Raw genomic sequence first — 21,415 nt, forward strand, 5'->3', positions numbered from 1 at the left:
ATCCAGCTCTCCCACCAAAGCCACTGGGCACACATAGACTACATAGGGATGCTCACACACAAGGACACACCTTCAAGACTACAACAGGTAACTGTTTCACCTAATTTCATAGACAGAGAAAGTTAAGCAAAATGAGAAGCAGAGAAATTTGTTCCAATTCAAAGAACAAGAGAAAACCCCTGAAAAAAGAACTAATGAAACAAAAATAAATAAGTTATTTCCAAATAAATAAAATAAAGAGTTCAAAGCATTAGTAATAAGTATGCTAACTGAATTAGAGAAAAGAATAGATGAACACAGTGAGCATTTTAATGAGGGACTAGAAAAAACTTTATATTATAAAAAATATAAAAAAGAACAAGTCAGCACTGAAATGAATAATACATTTAAAGTGCTGACAGGGAAAAACCTGCAACCTAAGATTCTCTACCCAACAAGATTATCATTCAGAACTGAAGGACAAATAAAGAACTTCTCAGACAAGCAAAAACTAAAAGAGTTCATCAATACTAAACCTACCCTAAAAGAAATATTAAAGGGTTTTCTCTAAGTGGAAAAGAAAAGGTGACATCAAGAAGTATCTACAGGAAAGAAAAAATTCAACTAGTAAAGGCAAATAGATAGTAAAGGCAGAGGATCAACCACTTAAGTAAGCTAGTTCAAAGATTAAAAGACAAAAAAAAAATTGTAAAATAAACTCTAACTACAGTAAACAGTGAAGTGATAAACACAAAAATGCGAAGTATAACATCAAAAACACCAAGGAATCTCAGATAAACAACCTAACCTACCAACTAAAGGAATTAGAAAAGGAATAAACAAAGCCCAAAGTCAGCAGAAGGAAAGAAATAATAACGATCAGAGAGGAAATTAATAAAATAGAGACCAAAAAAAATAGAAAAGATCATCAAAACCAAGAGCTGGTTTTTGAAAAGACAAACAAAACAGATAAACCTTCAGTCAAGCTCATCAAGAAAAAAAGGTAGGATGCAAATGAACAAAATGAGATATGAAAGAGGAGAAACAACAACTGATATCACAAAGATACAGAAAAAGAGAACACTACAGTTATAAGCCAACAACCTGGACAACCTAGAAGAAATGGACAAAGTCCTAGAAAAATACACGCTCCCAAGACTGATAAAGAATAAACAGACAAAGTGAACAGACAGACCACTGGTAGTGAAATTGAATTTGTGAAAAAAAAACCTCCCAACAAACAAAAGTCCAGGCTCAGACAGCTTCACAGGGGAATTATATCAAACAAAGAAGAGCTAATACCAGTCCTTCTCAAACTATTCCAAAAAATTGATGAGAAGGGAATACTTCCATATTCATTCTGTGAGGCCACCATTACCCTGATACCAAAACCAGAAAAAGATATCACACAAAAAGAAAATTACAGTCCAATGTCTCTCATGAATATAGAGGCAAAAATCCTCAACAAAATATTAGCAAACCAAATTTAAACAATATATAAAAAGGATCATACACTATGATTAACTGGGATTTATTCCAAGGATGGAAGGATGATTCAATATCCACAAATCAAGCAATGTGATACACCACATTAACAAAAGGAAATATAAATATCACATGATCATCTCAACAGGCACAGAAAAGCACTTGACAAAATTCAACATCCATTCATGATAAAAACTCTCATCAAAGTGTTAGTATAGAGGGGACATAGCTCAACTCAATAAAGTAATAAAGTTCATTTATGACAAACTCACAGCTAACATCATACCTGATGCTGAAAAACTTTTCCTTTAAAATCAAGAACAAGACAAGGATGCATGTTCTCATCACTTGTGTTTAACATAGTACTGCAAGTCCTAGCCACAGCAATCAGACAAGAGAAGGAAATAAAGGGCATCTAAACTGGAAGGGAAGAAATAAAACTCACTATTTGCAGATGATGTGATATTATATATAGGAAACTTGTGATATTATATATAGGAAACTTTAAAGTCTCTACCAGGAAGAGAAAGGACAAAAATCCTAGGAATAAACTTAACCAAGGAGGTGAAGACCTATACTCTGAAACTATAAAATACTAATGAAGGAAATTGAGGACAATACAAAGAAATGGAAAGATATCCCATGTTCTTGGACTGGAAGAATTAATACTGTTAAAATGTCCCTAATATCCTAAGCAATCTACAGATTTAATGCAATCCCTTTCAAAAAACACATGACATTTTTCAGAATTACAAAAAATAACTAAAAAAATATGAAATTACAAAATATTCCAAATTTCCAAAGCAATCTAGAAAAAAATAAACAAAACTGAGGTACCATGTTCCCTGACTTCAGACTATACGACAAATCTACATTAATCAAAACAGCATGGTGTTGGCACAATGAAACAGAATGGAGAGCCCAAAAATAAATCCACTCACCTATAGTCAATTAATCTACGACAAAGGAGGCAAGAACATACAATGGGGAAAAGACACTTTGTTCAACAAGTGGTACTGGGAAAACTGGACAGTCACATGTAAAACAATGAGATTAGAACATTTCCTCACACTATATACAAAAATAAACTCAAAATGGTTTAAAGAAGGGAAACCATAAAACTAGAAGAGAACATAGGCATAATTCTCTTTGACATAAATCACAGCAATATTTTCTTGGATCAGTTTCCTAAGGCAAAAGAAATAAAAGCAAAAATATATAATGAGACCTAATTAAACATAAAAGGTTTTGTACAGCAGAGGAAACCATTGACAAACATGAAAAGTCAACCTATGGAATGGGAAAAAATATTTGCAAATGATGTAAACAACAAGAGGTTAATGTCCAAAATATACAAACAGCTCATACAACTCAACATGAAAAACAAACAAACAAACAACCCAATGAAAAGATGAGCAGAAGACCCGAATAGACATTTTCCCAAAGAAAACATACAGATGGCTAAGAGGCATGTGAGAAGATGCTCAATATTGCTAATTATTAGAGAAATGCAAATCAAAACCACAATGAGGTATAACCTCACACCTGTCAAAATGGCTATCATCAAAAAGTGTACAAATACTGAATGTTGGAGCTGATGCAGAAAAAAGGGAACCCTCCTACACTGTTGGTGGGAATGTAAATTGGTGTAGCCACTATGGAAAATAGTATGGAGGGTCCTTAAAACCTTAAAAATAGAATTACCATATAACCAAGCAATTCCACTCCTGGGAATATATACCCAAAGAAAACAAAAACACTAATTCAAAAAAATACACGCACCCCAATGTTCACAGCAGCATTATTGAAAATAGACAAGATATGGATGCAACCTAAGTGTCTATCAACAGGTGAATGGATGAAGAAGATGTTGTGTGTATATTATATATAATGGAATACTACTCAGCCATAAAAAATAATGAAATTCTGCCACTTGCAGCAACATAAATTGACCTAGAGGGTTTATCCTTAGAGAAATAAGTCAGACAGGGAAAGACAAATACTGTATGTTATCACTTATAAGTGGAATCTAGAAAATAAAACAGATAAATGAATATAACAAAATAGACTCACAGATACAGAGAACAAACTAGTGGTTATCAGTGGAGAGAGGGGAGGGGCAAGATAGGAGTTGGGGACTAAGAGATTCAAACTACTAGGTATAAAATAAGCAACAAGGAAATACAGTACTGCACAGGGAAATATAGCTATTATTTTATAATGATTTTAAATTGAGTATAATCTATAAAAAAATTGAATCACTCTATTGTACACATGAGACTAATATAATACTGTAAATCAACTATACTTCAATTAAAAAAATGAAAGTACAATACAAGGCTGGCATGCAGTCAGTGTTTGATGAAGCCAGTATTTATTACACAAGTCAAGTATTTGTTGAGCAACGCTTTCTGTCAGACTCAGTGTCATGTACTAGAGATACAGTATATCAGACAGACACAGTTCCTGCTCTCCTGGGGTTTCACATCCCTTAGGGGAGACAGACAAGAAGTTACAAAACAATGTAAACACTTAATAGGAGTGTACTTGGGGTGCAAGGGAGAGCATAGAATGGGGTACATATTATGGTCAATGGGTCAGGGATCTAATTCTTGAAGAAAGTATAAAAGAAAAGATGGAGATTGTCCAGTTTTTGAAGAAAGTGTAGAAATTCTCCAGATTACAAAGAGGGAAGAGTGTCTTAGGCAGAACAGTATGACACAGGTCCCTAGGGGACCATGCACAAGGCTGTTGCATTATTTGTCATCATGGGGCATTGCAGGACATCAGGGTGCCGATCCACGGGACAGCGGAGAGTTATGCAGAGACAGCACGGAGTATTACGTAGTGGTTAGGAGCAATGAACAATGTTTACACCCAGCAGTATGGATATATCTTAAAATCATAGTGGGGGCAAAAAGGCAAGAAACCAAATGGGCTATATCGCATCTTACCTTTGAAATGAATGAAGATATATTCACAGAAGACAGTACACATTTTTACCAAAAGAACACACACACTGAAAGATGGACATCGAGCACCTTACAATGGTTGCCTTTGCACGGAGGGGAATGGGAGTGGCCTTTGGGGATAAAAAGGAATAAATGAGTAAGGCAAACAAAGCAAGAGAGGAGCCCTGTCTGGATCAACTCTGATCATCTACAGCGAACTGAGCAGTATCTTCCACTCAACCCTTTACACCTGAGGTCACAAACAAAGCCGAACGCAAAGAAGGAAGAGAGGAAGGGGAAGAGGGAGAAAAGAGGAGGGCTTACGATTTCAGGAGAAACATCTCTCCAGGGCCCGGCGTATCATAGGTTCTCAATAAATACATATTGCGAGGATGAGCAAATGAGCCGTCAGCCTGTTCTGCCTCAGGGCACTTGAAACTGTTGGCTAAACAAATGTGCCTTCTATGAGGGGGCATATTTGCCACCCAGTTATACATCAGCTCAAGAGTTGTGGACGTGATTCTCAAGTGACCCATCACTTTGCCAAAGCCTCAGTTTGAGACCACATATTTCAGAGCTCCTTCAGACCAATGATAATGATGGCTTTCTTTTGGGGTGAAAATCCCCAGTTTCCAGTACCCTCAGGCAATGGAACTGTAATATTTATTCCTCTTGGTTAGAGTCTTGAACTCATACAGATAGATGATTAATTTCAAGTCCCTCATTTTACAGATGTGGAAACTGAAGCCTAGAGAGGCTAAGAGACACGCAGAAGGTCACACAGCAAAATAAGTGCAAAGTCAGGACTGACTCGATCCGAGCCTCCTCCATCACATTATACACACCTTGTCGCCTTGGAAGAGCAGAATTAACAAATGGTCACATTGGTGAGCTAGAGTCCAGGCTGTTTTTGGAAATCTGTGTGCATACAGACAGAATTACTTACACTGATCTTCATTTTGATCCTAGTGGCAGTTTAAAAAAAAAAAATCCCTTATCTAACTGAACACATTGCCTTTCCAAATTACTGCGTTCAAGCCGGGGCCTGCTTTGAGACGTTTAATGTTGCCCTTACAAATTGGAACCCGGGGTGCGGGAATTCCACCTTCCTCGGGGAGCCTCCCTGTCACAACAGCAGCATTGTTCTCGCTCCTACTGTTTGGTTACGTGCCTTTTCCGTAAGATGTTAGGTATTTATTTTGTTTGGTTGGTGCTTTTGTAATCAGTCTAGACATGGGCCTACACCGAACCATCCAGCAGGCAGATAGAACTCCCACAGCGCAACTGGGCACCCCCTTTGTGCTGCTCTCTCAGGGAAGGAAGGGAGGCGGCCTCCCTTCAGGCAGCGCCCAGGCCAAAATGTTCATGTGGACGACCGCAGGATGGACTGAATGCACTGATGGAGGAGGTAGCAAGTGTTCTGTCTCTGAAAATACTCCTCGTCCCATAGTAACCCTCATTTTGGACTTGTGATGAATTTGCTGCCCATGTTTTTGTCTTAGTCCGAGCACTAAATGCTATCTCACTGGAAATGAAAAGTCTTGTTTTGCATGGATCGGACAGATGGCTTACTTACCCGCTTCCACAATTGACGATGTGTCGTTTATCCTTTACCGTAAACAAGCAAAGGTATACATAGCAAGACAACCACGTGGGGGGCGGGCAGGGCACAGATGACTCGGATTTAATAGAGGTGGCTTTATCTGCTCTCTCGATGCACACTGTTTTGAAATTTTGTACTATCACAGAACAAATAGAAGCGTGACATATGTTTCACAATTTACATGACTGATTGCTTTTGCCATTATGATACATTGTCAATAGAGAGTAAAGATGTTTTACCCTTCTGGAAATTCTAAAAATGTGTATCCTTTCCCCATCTCCTCCCCCGACACCACACTGGCAACGGGAGAAGCTTCTGGAGCATAGGGAATTCCAAATAAGAGTGTGTCTTAGGCCTGCAGTCAATGAAACCATTCAGCCAGGGATCTCCCACAGCACTGAGCTCCACCTCTTACACACGGCGGCGCCACAGAAGACGTTTGTGGAATGAATGTCAGTTTGAGTGGCCAGAGCTCTGGCAGATAGGGTGGAAACTTCTCACTTTCCCTCAGACAACCAGTACCATAGATTCCCACATCTATACAGCAAAGCCACCGAGCACCAGCCAAATGTGAAATCTGACTGTAAGCCTCGAGTCTGACCTACTACTGATGCAGTGCTCGTCAGTAACCTAGCGCCTGCTTAACTTAGAATAACACCATCTTGTGTTCTCTCGCAATTTTCTAGAACTTGTTTATGGCTGCGGTTGCAAAACTACAACAGGGCAGAAGCAAAAATGGGCTATTTCCTCTAAATCAAAAAAATCCATGCACCCCAGTGTTCATAGCAGCACTATTTACAGTAGCCAAGACATGGAAGCAACCTAAATGTCCATCGACAGATGACTGGCTAAAGAAGATGTGGGGTATTTATACAATGGAATACTACTCAGTCATAAAAAGAATGAAATTTTGTCATTTGCAGCAACAAGAGTGGATCTAGAAATTATTATACCAAGTGAAATAAGCCAGAAAGAGAAAGAAAGAAAAAATACCATATGATACCACTTATATGTGGAATCTGAAAAAAAAAAATGACACAAACGAACTTTTATTTACCAAACAGAAACAGACTCACAGACATAGAAAACAAACTTATGGTTACCAAAAGGGAAAGGCGGTGGGGAACGATAAATTGGGAATTTGGGATTCACAGATACTAACTACTATATATAAATAAACAACAAAGTCCTACTGTATAGAACAGGGAACTGTATTCAATGTCTTATAACAACCTACATTGACAAAGAATATGAAAAGGAATATATGTATGTATGTATAACTGAATCACTATGCTGTACCTGAGAAACTAGCACAACACTGTAAATTGATTATACTTCAATTAAAAAAAAAATAGGGCTGTTTCCCAATGGCCACAAGACTGTCTAAACTTCTAAATGAATGTCCTCCTTATTGAGAGCAATCAGAGTCCTCAGTCATCAAAGGTTCAATGCTTTCCCAATACGTTTTTGTGCAGTATATTTTGCTGTATTTTAATTCTGGGAATATCAGTAAGCTATGCATATACATATACAAAAGGAAATCGGCATATTTCTTTTTGCCAAATCTACCGAATTATAAAGAGCTTGCCGCAATACAAATTTTTTTCCATCCAGAAGCTCCTAGTCAAAGGTTGTCTATTATCATGAATATTCAAAACACAGTTTTGACTCCCAAAGAATTAGAATCTGTCCCAAATAGATGGCCATAAACTCTCCTTTCCAGGGGTAGGTTTTCATCTCCTTAGTTCTTTAAGTTGCTGATAAACTTTGGTATTTTCTCTGCCATCAAAATGGTTATTTCTAGTGTCGATGGTCTAATTTCCTGTGATTTCAGACACTCACTTAGTCCTACGGCACCTGATCATATAAAAATCTATGATTCCCCAGCATGGGTCCTTCACATGAGTTTTGAGAAAATCTTAGAAAACTGGACAAGTTTTAGTCAGCAGTCTCTCACTGTCTATCATCAGGTCAGCCAAAGTATCAATAAGAACATTCTGGTAGATTTTAAAAGTTCTCATCATAAGGGAAAAAAAATTTTTGTAACATGTGAGTATGTTTACACACACACACACACACACACACACACACACATATATATATTCATCACAGGAAAGAGTTTTGAATGGCTTGATATATCCATCAAAGATTTCCAAAAAAACAAGTACCAAATTTTCAACGTCGGGGAAAGGTATAGCTCAGTGGTAGAGTGCGCACTTAGCACACATGAGGTCCTGGGTTCAATCCCCAGTATCACCATTAAAAATAAATAAATAAACCTAATTACCTCCTCCCCACCCAGAAAAAAAAATTTTTCAACATGAGAAGAGCGCCATGGTTTGCCCCACGGGAGTGAGAAGCCCTCAGCCCTCTGGAGCTTCTGTAACTGCCTGGCACAACCTGACTTACTCAGACCCTGCCTGTCAGGAGGAGGGTTCTCCTCAGCCTCAAACGGGCAGTGGTCCTCGTATCAAAAGAATCTCGTAGAGACATCATGGGAAAAGACTTACAGCTTCCAAACCTCCGCCCTCCTCAGCCTCTTCCAAGAATTTCCCACTTGAAGTTGGGAGGTCAACTTCAGAAAGAAGAGAATAAGATGGACACGAAGAATTGAACACTCTGGCTTCATCTGATGCCAAGAATCAATGTTTCTTTGGAAGGGAACATTATTGAAAACTCACAAATGGCCAAGGCTACGAGCCCACCTGACCGCTGCAAAAAAAAACCTGTTCTTAATCTACCTTGCCTCATCTCTTATTTTATTTCTCCCAAAATAGCATTTGTAAAGCCTCACCAGTGTTCTGATTCTGCCTGACAATGCAGTAGAAATCCAGTCTCCCCCACTGTTTGCATTTAGGGGCTCAAGATTCCTTTTCAGTGGTCTTCCAACCTCTCTCTTATGGGTCCCTTTTGCTTTATCCCTTAGCTAGGGCAGGAGGTAAGGCCCAGTGCGGTTCCCACCCATTACAGTTACCCTCCAGGAGACAGTCAAACCAACTGAAGTCACCAAGCAACTCTTAGTCATAATCTAGGCTTTCCAGAATGCTTGTGTTCATTATAAAGCCATTGACTGAATGATATGCATAGGTTACAGCCAGCAGGACTTGGGGAGCAGAAGGAGGGGTCACTAAGGATCAGGTGTATAGAACCAAACTGTGAGAGATGCTCAGGCTGCCCAGGGGTTGACCAGAACAGCTGACGCCTGTGCTCTGAGCCAGCCACAGACCCGAGGAGAAAGGTTCTCGTGTTCTCCGAGAGCCTGCCAGGCCTGTCCACCCAGTTAATCCTAATGAGAGCTTCGGCTACAGAGTGACTTTTCCCAGCAATGAGGCGGGAAGTTCACCAGCTCATGTACCCACATCTCTCTCTCTCACACACACACACCCCCCATAGGAGCCTGCAGCTTGCGTAGCGAAGCTCTGAGTTGATTCCCTTCTCCCTGCCTTCAGGCTTGCCGTGTTGATGCACGGCTCCCTTTCCTGGTCTGCAAACCACAGGCCCTGCTTCTGTTGCTTCAGAAAACACCTTTCCACCTGGTATGTGCTCTGAAGGAGTGACTCACAGGCCTTCTCACACGGTCTGGCCCAGGTCTTTCCAGAAGTTGCATTCCCAGGTGGGATGGAGCCAGTAGGCAGGGCCAAAGGTCCTCTGAGGGTCCCCTTTTGCTTTTTGGCCTTAAGCTTTAAAAGGCACGGCAGAGCAGCTGAACCCACCGTCCCGAGTCGCTGAGCACCTCAGCGCTGCCGTCCGTGCCATTCCTGTGAGTCCAGACAAAACCGGAGGCCTCAGAGCCGGCAGCCAGCCAGGACTGGCTTCATGCGCCTTCCACATTCTTCCTCCCTAAGACTTCTCCGGAAGCTGCTCAGCTTAGTATTTCTTATCCAAAAATCTTCTGGCATTTTTATTTGTAATAATTCCAAACCCACTGAACATTCTTGTAACAACTGAGATTTGGGAGAAAGAGTGGGGGAAAGGAGCAGTGAGATGCTGAGGGGCCTACTCACGCTTAGGTGCTGACTTTCAAAGGGAAATGAATGGGCCGGCCCTGCTCGGGCTCTCAGGGAGTGCTGATCTCCCACCTGGGACCCCACCGGCCTTCTCAGTTGTTGATCGGGGTAGCTGCTTTGGATGGTGGAGGTATGGGATCTGCGGTTGCCAGGGCTATGATCTGGTGAGAGTCTGGCCAGGGTCTGGGAGTAGCTGAGCTTATGCTTTGCAAACAAGGGCCCAAGGCCCAGAGGTTGGGTTTCCTCATTCTCAGCAGGTCCCACTCTGTGTGCTGCTTCCAGGAAGAGATGAAAATAAACTATTCAGGAGCAGAGTCAGCAGGCCTTTGACATGAACTAGCCCAGTCCCCTCAGAGGGGGAAGGTAAGGCCCCAGGGTAACTGAGGGACACTGGGATGGTCCTACAGCCAAGGGCCTCCTGGCTCCCTACTCTTGGTCCCAGCCCATGAGTCGGACCAGGGGGAAGGGGGTGGGAAGGGATAAATTGGGAGTTTGAGGTTTGCAGATATTAACTGCTATATGTAAAATAGATTAGAAAACAAATTTCTTCTGTATAGCAGAGGGAACTATATTCAATATCTTGTAGTAACCTATCATGAAAAAGAATATGAAAATAAATATACGTGTGTATATGTACGACTGGGATGTTATGCTGTACACCAGAAATTGACACATTGGAACTGACTATACTTCAATTAAAAAAAAACAAACAGCATCTGCCAAGCTAGAACCTAGAGCTTTCTCCATCTTAGCGTTCTTGGCTTCTTCTCACTAACCCCTCCTGTCACCAGTGCTTGTGATAAAAATCAGACCAACAAATACTTTGTAGAAGCCTTAAATCGCCTAGAAACTGGAAGACAGGTACTAGAGCAGTCGATAGAGGGCTTGTTTGCATAGGCATTTCTCACGAGTCCTAAAAGACATGAATTTTCCTTAGAGAAACAGATGGAGATTCATTTCAAGGGCCGTGCAGAAGAAAAAACACATTTGCTCAAATGGCATGGTCTTTTTCTCCTGCCATGACTCAAGCACAGGCTCCCGCCTCTTCCCCTGGAGCCGTGCCTCTTTTACGTCTGCTCAGCCCTTCATCATAGGGAGGGAGAATTTCACCACTGATTCCAGAAACCATTTTCCAAGAATAACAGCATATCTGGCCCAACATAATGCTTTCACTTCCACTTGCTGGCAGGATAAGAAGGCTGGGCATTCCCTTTTATCTACCCCCATCACTGAGGCTTGGCCAAGGCCCTTTGGATATCTCAGCTCTAGGAGGGGTTCACACACTTGTTCTTAGAACCAAGGGGAGAGGCTGACAGAGGCTTGTTTGCATAGGCATTTCTCACGAGTCCTAAAAGACACAAGGAGAAACCAATACCCTCCCTACAGTAGGAACTAATTCGATTGGAAAAAAACTCTGGCAACACTAAGTGATGGGGCCACAAGGATTTAGCTCAACTCGGGCCTCAGTAGACCTCCAGAAGGTCTGGTGGCCTCTGGAGTGCAGAGGACTCTGCCTGAGAGACTGCAGGGAGAAACTGAGCTCCTCCAGAGAAGGCTCCAGACACTAAAACCATCTGGACTAGAGTGATCTCTATTTGCGTCTCAAATCTATTGTCACAGAAAACCATGGGACTACCTACCAAGCCGTTCTGAGCGGTGAATCCCTATGGTAGGAACACAGAATACTAGCAGCTCAGAAAATCTAGCGGGCCTGCGGGAAAACTATATAAATTGTGAGAAAACAGACCTTGTGATCATTTCCCTTAGGTATATTTTGAGTTTTTATCCTATATGGGTCCCTTTCCTCACATTTTTTTAAACATGACAAAGAGGTTAGATCTAATATTTAGCCTTGAAATTGTGGAAGAAAATCTCTTCCTCAGTCAAAACCTCTATTTTAGTTCCTTCCAAACTAGTTCTTAAACTTGTTGGGGATAAGGGGGGGGGGGGCACTGAGGATGGTACAAGACTTCTTTGAGAACCATATAAAACTTAGGTCTCTCTAGAAAAAAGATAGCACAAACACAATGATGGGCAACTTCTCTGATGGCTCCCAATATTCCCTCAGTATTCACACTCTTGAGTAATTCCTTCCCCTTGAGTGGAGGCTGGATTTAGGGACTTGTTTCTAATGAATAGGATGTGATCAAAGTGATGGGATTAGGTTACAAAGAGACTGTGGCTTCCTTATGTATGTTTTCCCTTAATAATACTAATAAAAGACTGGCTTCCATCTTGCTTGCTACCTCTCTTGCTCACTCACTGAAGAAGTCAGCTGCCATATTGTAAGGTACACTGTGGAGAGATTCACATGGCAAAAAAAATAATGTGTCTGGACAATAGCTAGCAAGGAACTGAGACTTGCCAAGAGCCATATAAGTGTAGAAGCAGATCCACTCTCAGACAAGCCCTGAGAAGAATGCAGCACTGGACAATACTTGGCTGCAGCCTATAAACGACTCTAAGCCTGAGGCACCAGCTAAGCCACACCTGGTTCCTGACACACAGACCTATGTGATAATAAATTCTTGGTTTTTTTAAGCTGCTAAATTTGGGGGATATTTTTTATGCAGCAATAAATAACTAACAACCACCTATGCACACAAGATTTTGCACAGATGTTCAGGGGATTCCAGAACATCCTAAATCTCACACCATGGCCCTTCTAAGTTAACTCCATGTTAAAAAACCCCTAGACGAGTGATGACCAACAGAAATTATAATACAAGCCACACAGATATTTTAAATTTTTTAGTAGCCACATTAAAAAAGTAAAAAAAAAAAAAAAGGTGAAAATAATCTCAATAGCATATTTTATTTAAACTAATATATCTAAAATATCATCAGTTCAACATGTAATCAACATTATTTATGAAATATTTTCTTTTCTGTTACAAATCTTTGAAATCAGGTGTATCTTTCAATGCACAGCACATCTCATCTGGACTAGCAACATTTCAAGGGCTCAACAGCCACAGGTGGCCAGTGGCTTCTATAAATGGACAGCACAACCCAGGACTAATATGAAATTCAAATAATGAACAAATATTGGCTTCTCTGGCTATTTCAGCACCTGCAACCCTAAATGCCTGGCATTGATGGGGAAACTAGCAGGTCTCATTGCTACTGAAAAAGCCCAAGGGGGTAAAGATGCTAATACTCTTTAAATTGATCTATAGATCTAACACAATTCTTATCAAAATCCCAGCTAGTGGTTTTTTTTTTTTTTTTTTGATGGTGGGGCAGAAATTAACAAGCTGAAGCTAAAATTCATATCGAAATGCAGAGGACACATAATAGCTAAAATAATATAAAGTTGGATGAATCACACTTTCCCACTTCAAAACTTACTACAAGGCAACAGAAATCAAGACAGTGAGGTACTGGAATTGGATTGCCATATAGATTGATGGAACAGAATTGAGAGTCCAGAAGTAAAGCTATACATTGATTTTTGACAAGGGTGCCAAGATCATTCAATGGGGAAAAATAGTCTCTTTCAACAAATGGTGCTGGGACAACCAGATATCTACATGCACAAGAATGAAGTTGGACATCTAACTCATACCACATATAAAAAAATTAACTCAAAATGGATCAAAGATTTAAACATGAGACCTAAAACTATAAACTTCTTAGAAGAAAACATAAGGACAAATCTTTATGACATTTGATTTGGCAATTCTTAGATATAACACCAGAAGTACAAGTAACAACAAAAATACACTGGACATCATCAAAATGTAAGTTTGTGCTTCAAAGGAAACCATCAAGAAAATGAAAAGACAACTCACAGAATGGGAAAATATATTTTTAAATTACATGTCTCATAAGGGACATGGACCTAAAATATATAAAGAATTCTTATAACCCAATAATAAAAAGGCAAATAATTCATTTTTTAATGGGCAAAGGATCAGAATAGACATTTCTTCAAAGATGTAAATAAATGCTTGAAAAGATGCCCAACACCACCATTAGTCATTAGGGAAATGCAAATCAAAACCACAATGAGACACCACTTCACACCCACAAGGATGACTACAGTTTTTTTGTTTTTGTTTTTTCAAAAAGGAAAAGAACAAGTGATGGCAAGGATGCAGAGAAATTGGAACTCCCCTACATTGCTGATGGAAATGTAAACTTGTGCAACTATTTTGGAAAATAATCTCAAAATGTTAAACATAGAGTTATCATGTGATCGAACAATTTGACTATGAGGTATATACCTAAGAGAATTGAAAATACATGTCCACATAATAACTAGTACATGGTTTGGCAGTTTCTCAAAAGCCAAGCATAGAAGTACCATACAACCCAACAATTCCACTCCTAGATATATATTCAAAAGAATGAAAAGTAAGGACACAACCAGGTACTTGACATAAATGTTCATTGCAACATTATTCATAATAGTCAAAAGGTGGAAATTACCCAAATGCCCATCAATGGATAAATGGATAAACAAATGTGGTATAACCATACATGGAATATTATTCACTCATGAAAAGGAATGAAGCACTGACATGCTATAACTTGGATGAACTTTGAGAACATTATGGTGAGTAAAAGCAGCAGCCAGTCACAAATGTCATGTATTATATGATTCCATTTTAATAAAATGCCCAGACCAAGGGAAATCAATAGAAACTGAAAGTAAATTGTTACATTTTTATTTTAATTTTATTTATTAAACTATAGTTGAGTTACAATATTGTCTTAGTTTCAGGTATACAGCTTCAGATTCTCTTCCATTATAGGTTATTATAAGATATTGAATATTGTTCCATGTGCTACATAGTAAATCCTTGTTGTTTATCTATTTTATATATAGCAGTGTGTATCTATTAATCCCATACTCCTAACTTATCCTTCCCCGTCCTCTTTCCCCTTTGGTAACCATAAGTTTGTTTTCTATGTCTGTGAGTCTCTTTCTGTTTTGTAAATAAGTTCATTTGTATCTTTTTTTTAGGTTTCACATGTAAGTGATATATAATATTTGTCTTTCTTTGACTTCCTTTACTTAGTATGATAATCTCTAAGTCCATCCATGTTGCTGCAAATGGCATTATTTCATCCTTTTTCATGGATGAGTAGTATTCCATTACATATATATATTCCACATCTTCTTTATCCATTCATCTGTCAATGGGCATTTAGGTTGCTTCCATGTCTTAGCTATTGCAAATAGTGCTGCTATGGACATTGGGGCACATAGTTCTTTTCAAAGTAGAGTTTTCTCTGGATATATGCCCAGGAGTAGGATTGCTGGATCATATGGTAAGTCTATTTTTAGTTCTTTAAGCAATCTCCATACTGTTTTCCATAGTGGCTGCACCAAATTACATTCCCACCGACAGTGCAGGAGGGTTCCTTTTTCTCCACATGCTCTCCAGCACTTATTACCTGTAGACTTTTTGATGATGGCCATTCTGACAGGTGTGAGGTGATAGCTCATTGTAGTTTTGATTTGCATTTCTCTGATAATTAGTGATGTGGAACATCTTTTCATGTGCCTGTTGGCCATCTGGATGAGACTGAAAGTAAATTAGTATTTACCTAGGACTGTGCAGAGAATGGAGAGCGACAGCTACTGTGTACAGATTTCTCTTTGGGAGTGTTGTTGAACATTTTATAAAATTAGATGGTGGTGATGGTTGCACAACTCTAAACATACTAGAAACTACTGAACTGTATACCTTAAATGGGTAAAATTTATGGTATGTGAAATATATCTCAATAAAGCTATAAAAAAAATAAGCTCTAGTGGCTGTTTAGGATAACCTCAGTGATACTACACTGCCTCCACTCTTTCTCAGGGACATCTGGAGAGGCTGCGTGGTGCAGTACAAAGAGGGAGGGATGAAGGCAATTAGAGGTACCAAGGACCTGCTATGTGCCTGTGCCCAGTACTGTCACATACTTGTCTCATTTAAGCTGCACTCTGGTTCTACCCATTCTACATATGAGGGAGTAAAGTTGGTCTAAGGCACACCACTAGGGAAGTGTTAGAGACAGGATTTTAACAGAAGGCGTCCATTTCCAGGTTCATAGTGGTTCCACCCTACCATGTTACTCCAGGAAACCAGCATCACCAATAAAGACAGGTTGCCTTTGTCAGTATCCCCTGTGCTGTGTGAGTCTCCATCCCATGCTCTGCTAGGTGGGCAGTTTGAACTATGGTGATGGTTGCAAACTCAAATGCCCTCTGGGGCTCAGCAGACAACATCAATGCATGAAGGAGGCCAGCTGTGGTGAATGGGAGAATAGGTGGCCCGTTGAAAGGGAGACGTGGGTACTGGCTCCAGGTCATTGTTGTCACAAGGTAACAAGGGCCTGTGGTGGCCAGATCCTGATTTTTCACAAGAAGCCAAACATATGGATTTTAAATGTTGGCAAATAATTCAAAGTGGTTTTTTTTTTAATTGATTTGGGGCAAACAAAACATTTGCATGGTGATTCTACCTGAGGGGCCACCAGTTTGCAAATCTGAACTGGATCTTGTCTGATGTTCATTCTGGTGTTCATATTCTCTGAATCTCTCCGCCACAGACCAGGTCCTGTCTGCCTCAGTGAGTGCAGGGTTCAAACACTGGTTTTCTAGCTGCCCTTGGTGCTACCTCTGTGGGAAATCAGACCGTGGAAAGCAGCCTCTGTGGGCCCTTGCCCTTAGCCTGCAAAGGCAATTTCCGAATATGGAACAGACTTTTCCTTCCTAAGATAGGCATTGCTTTTCCTCCTGCTCTTCCTCAGCAGATTGGGCAGTCGGGTAAATATGTGGGTCAGCTGTGAGTCCACGTACGGCCAGTGGTGTCTGTGACCCCAGGTTTTTAAAATAAGAGGCCTTGGTTGAATGCCTTTTACAAAGGCCCAGCCAGTGCAGTAAGATGGTGGGAAAACTGGACAGCTCCATGTAAAAGAATGCGATTAGAACATTCTCTAACATCATACACAAAAATAAACTCGAAGTGGATTAAAGACCTAACTCTAAGACCTGAAACCATAAAACTCCTAGAAGAGAACATAGGCCGAACACTCTGACATAAATCACAGCAATATATTTTTGGATCTGTCTCCTAAGCCAAAAACAAGAAAAGCAAAATAAACAAATGGGACCTAATTAAACTTAAAAGCTTTTGCACAGCAAAATAAACCATTGACAAAAATGGGAAGACAACCTATAGAATGGGAGAAGATATTTGCAAATATGACCAATAAGGGGTTAACATTCAAAATATGTAAATACCTCATACAATTCAATATTTTAAAAAAGTAACGCAATTAAAAAATGGGCAGAAGACTTGAATAGAGATTTTTTTCCAAGAAGATATACAGACAGCCAACAGGCTCAACACAGCTAACTATTAGAGAAATGCAAATCAAATCCACAATAAGGTTTCACCTCACACCAGTCAGAATGGCCATCATTCAAATGTCCACAAGTGATAAATGCTGGAGAGGGTGTGGAGAAAAGGGAACCCTCCTACACTGCTGGTGGGAATGTAAATTGGTGCAGCCACTATGAAAAACACTATGGAGATTCCTTAAAAAACTAAAAATAGAACTACCATATGATCCAGCAATTCCACTCCTGGGTATATATCTGAAAAAACTGAAAACACTAATTTGAAAAGATACAGGCACCCCAATGTTTATAGCAAGCATTATATACAATAGGCAAGATATGAAAGCAACACAAGTGTTTCTCAACAGACAAATGGATAAAGAAGTGGTATACACATACACACACCATGAAACATCACTCAGCCACAAAAAGTGAAATTTATTTGCAACAACGTGGATGGATGTAGAGAATATTACGCTTCATGAAATATGTCAGACAAATACTGTATGATATCACTTATTTGTGGAACTTAAAAACTTAAACAAATGAATGTATATAGCAAAACATAAGCAGACTCACAGATATAGAAAACAAACTAGTGGTTACCAGAGGGGAGAAAGAAGGGGAAGGAACAAGATAGGGGTATGGGATTAAGAGATATAAGCTACTAGGTATAAAATAAATAAGGGGGAGGGTATAGCTCAGTGGTAGAGCACATGCTTAGCATGCGTGAGGTCATTGGTTTAATCCCCAGTACCTCCATTAAAAAAAATAATAAAATGCCTAAAAAATAAGCAACAGGGATACGTTGTACAGCACAGGGAAATATAGCTATTGTTTTGTAATGTTTTAAGTGGTGTATAATCTGGGAAAATACTGAATCAATATGCTGTACACCTGAAACGAATACAGTATTTTAAATCAACTATACTTCAATTTAAAAAAAAAATTAAAAGATGGTGGCATTCTGAAATACACACTCTTGGTTTTCTCCAGAGAGTAGGCTAAAGCCAGGAATGTGTAAAAGTAGCTCTTTGGGAAAAAAAAAAAGTAGCTCTTTGAATTATTAGGTTTATGTCTTGGATGATACCATGAGGTATGTGATTTAGCCAAGGAATAGGTGCTATCTTGTCCTTCTGGTGGTTTTGAAATGATAATATTTTAAATGTGATGCTAATGTTTGGCTTTTAAAAACATACATTCATGGCTACAAGAAAGCCAAAATGAAAGAAAAAAATCATTTTGGCCAACAATTTCCCCAGTGCATTATAGCAGTCAGTGAAATTATAAAGTCAAAAAATGTAAAATGTTTCCACAGAATGTTTGATACTGATTCTATCTTCTTTGCTACAAAGAAAGGGACCTTCCAGTAAAAACTAAAGGGTTGGAGTCCAAGAGAGCTCTGAATTTTCATCCCCAAAGTTTGTCCTTCCTCTTTGCAATTGGCTGACCTTGGAGAGGCTGAGTCCAGGAACTGGGCATGCGTGGGGACAGGGGCCATGGTAGCATTAGGCAGAATGGGCAGTGGAACACTCATGGGGCAGAAAAGAACACTTGAGCAGGCCTTTCAGTGTCAGGAATGGTCAACCCCTCCTAAGATCAAAGGCAAGACAGAGATGTGCAGTGAGCCCTTCCACCTACACAGGGGAGACATGGGTTTCTCCCTGCTGGTTCTGTACACTCACATAGATGCATCAAGCCTGCTTCTGAGAGGGTAATTCTTCTTGGGTCCCTCCTCCGAAGCCTATGGAAGCATGTACTAGAAATAGACACCAACTTTGCAGTGGGCATTGCCTCTTCCGCTATCCCCTCACATAGCATCTCCAACTGTTTACAGAATTATCTGGACCAAACTTGGTCCTCACTCCTGACCTTCTGCCCCTTGGACCTCCATTAACTCTGTACCCTCGCTCCTCACCCAGGCTTTGACAGCCTCTTTGGGAACTGCCCCTCTGACAGCACCGGGTCACCCTCTCAATGCCACCCTTTCTTGCCTTTAGGAGGTATGGTAGGATGAAATATGGCCCCTTGAAAGATATCCACATCCTAGTCTCCATAACCTGTGAATATTACCTTATAAGGAAAGAGGATTTTGCAGGTATGGTTAAGGGTTTTACAGATAAGCGACAAGGATTTACTGTATAGCAAAGGGAACTATATTTCGTATCTTATAATAACCTATAATAGAAAAGAATCTGAAATATATATATATATATATATCTGAATCACTTTGCTGTAAACCTGAAACTAACACAGTATTGTAAATCAATTATACTTCAATAAAAATAAAATACAATAATAATAAAGTTAGGGTTTTAAAATAGGGAAATTACCCTGGATTATCTGAGAGGACTCTAAATGCAATTACAAGTGTCCTTAAAAGAGGGAGATAAATGAGATTGACAGACAGAAGAGAAGGCAATGTTACTGACCACAGAGGAAGAGATTGGAGTGATGCAGCCACAAGCCAAAGAATGCTGGCAGCCACCAGAAGCAAGAAGAGGCTAGGAAGGGACTCTTCCTGAGAGCCTCCAGAGGTAGTGCAGCCCTGCTGATACCTGATTTTAGACAAATAACACTGATTTTGGACTTCTGGCCTCCATAACTTTGATAGGAGAAATTTCTGTGGTTTTTAAGCCACCAAGTTTATATTAGTTTGTTGCAGCAGACACAGGAAACGAATACAGGAAGGATGCTCAACTTCAGGCAAGACGCCTTCCTGGTTGAGGACTTCCCTTGGCCCCCAAGGTGAAGCCTATTCCCTTTGTGACAAACCAGAGGGGAGACCACCAACAGGGCCTACACAAGCCTTGGTTCCTTAGGGTGAGACTTTGCAGCCCAGGAATCCTGGGGAAGCCCAGGGAAGAAAGTAGATTACTTTACCTCAAGTCACACAAATTTAGAATGTACGGAGAACTTGAGAGTGGAGAAATGTTTTGTGACAGGACTGAGATCTCCAAGCAGACTCCTAGGCAAGCTTGAACCACACGGAACTTGGTTCTGATGCTTCCAAAATCTTCCTGACAGATGGCTAAGAAAATGTTAACCTGAAACTCGTGCATAAATGTATTAATTAAATACAAACTCTCCCTCTTGGCCTTAGTTGCATCCTAGTATCACCTGGGGAGCTTTTAAAAATCCCAGCACACTAGCCATAACCTAGACCAGTTAGATCAGAATACCTAGGGATGGGACCCACGTATTGATATTGTTTAAACTCTCCAGATGGTACCAATGTGCAGCCAAGGTTGAGGACTGCTGCATGAATCATAACCCTCTGCCGATGCCACCTCTTTGTACGATGCCACCCTGGGAGGTCAGGATGGAGGAAGACAAAGGAAAAGGCTCTTTCAACATCTCACCTCCAACCTAGACAGGAAGAGAGGCAAAAATTAAAGAGAACAAAAATCTCTTCTGAGGCTCCTCTGATGACGTCTACGTGAATAGCCCAGAAGACCTGCAGACTGGACAGCCTCTCTCTCTGAAGGGCATTCCAGAAGCACCTATCGAAAAGCTTCTGGACCCCTTGGATTGGAAGTGTCCCTACACTTCCAATTGCTTGGTTTGAGATGGTCCAAGCCCTAGACCAGACAAGGGCATCCCTGGACTCAGTTATCCTGATACAAAGCTGGTGTAGGGTGTTGTCAGAGCCATGACTGACCTCCTCCAGCAGAAAAAGACTGAGGACAACAAACTCTCCTTCCTCCTCTACTTCTAGGGTTTTCTTCCTAGAATAACTCTGTTGACTGTGTAGAAATATGTCTAGTCACTGCCATTTTCATGAGCTTACTATCTTTTATGCTTGCTTATCATGCCCTAAGGAACCAAATGCAAAAACTGGCACAGGAGTTTGCTTGGGTTGTGAGGATGGATCAACACTAAACTCTGCTCAGCAGTCTTCAATCGCTGTTCACTCTCATAGTAGTGTCATTGGTCCACAATCTTCAAATATTAGAAGGGAAAGTTCTTCCTGGCTCTTGGCTTTCTTGAGTCATGGATGTTGTCCATTAGGTAACTGACACTCAAAGCCGAGTTCTGTGTCTGA

At 40.3% G+C, this 21,415-nt stretch overlaps 1 long non-coding RNA gene across 1 annotated transcript; it reads left to right on the plus strand.

The window, feature by feature from the left end:
* Positions 1 to 1,575: 1,575 nt before the first annotated feature.
* Positions 1,576 to 20,549, plus strand: LOC116661838. The gene is made up of 3 exons (XR_004317823.1): positions 1,576 to 1,707; positions 12,534 to 12,539; positions 20,539 to 20,549. It is a non-coding gene; the product is annotated as an uncharacterized LOC116661838 (long non-coding RNA).
* Positions 20,550 to 21,415: the final 866 nt, after the last annotated feature.

The sequence above is a fragment of the Camelus ferus genome, chromosome X (genome assembly GCF_009834535.1).
Source record: "Camelus ferus isolate YT-003-E chromosome X, BCGSAC_Cfer_1.0, whole genome shotgun sequence".
Lineage (NCBI taxonomy): Eukaryota > Metazoa > Chordata > Mammalia > Artiodactyla > Camelidae > Camelus > Camelus ferus.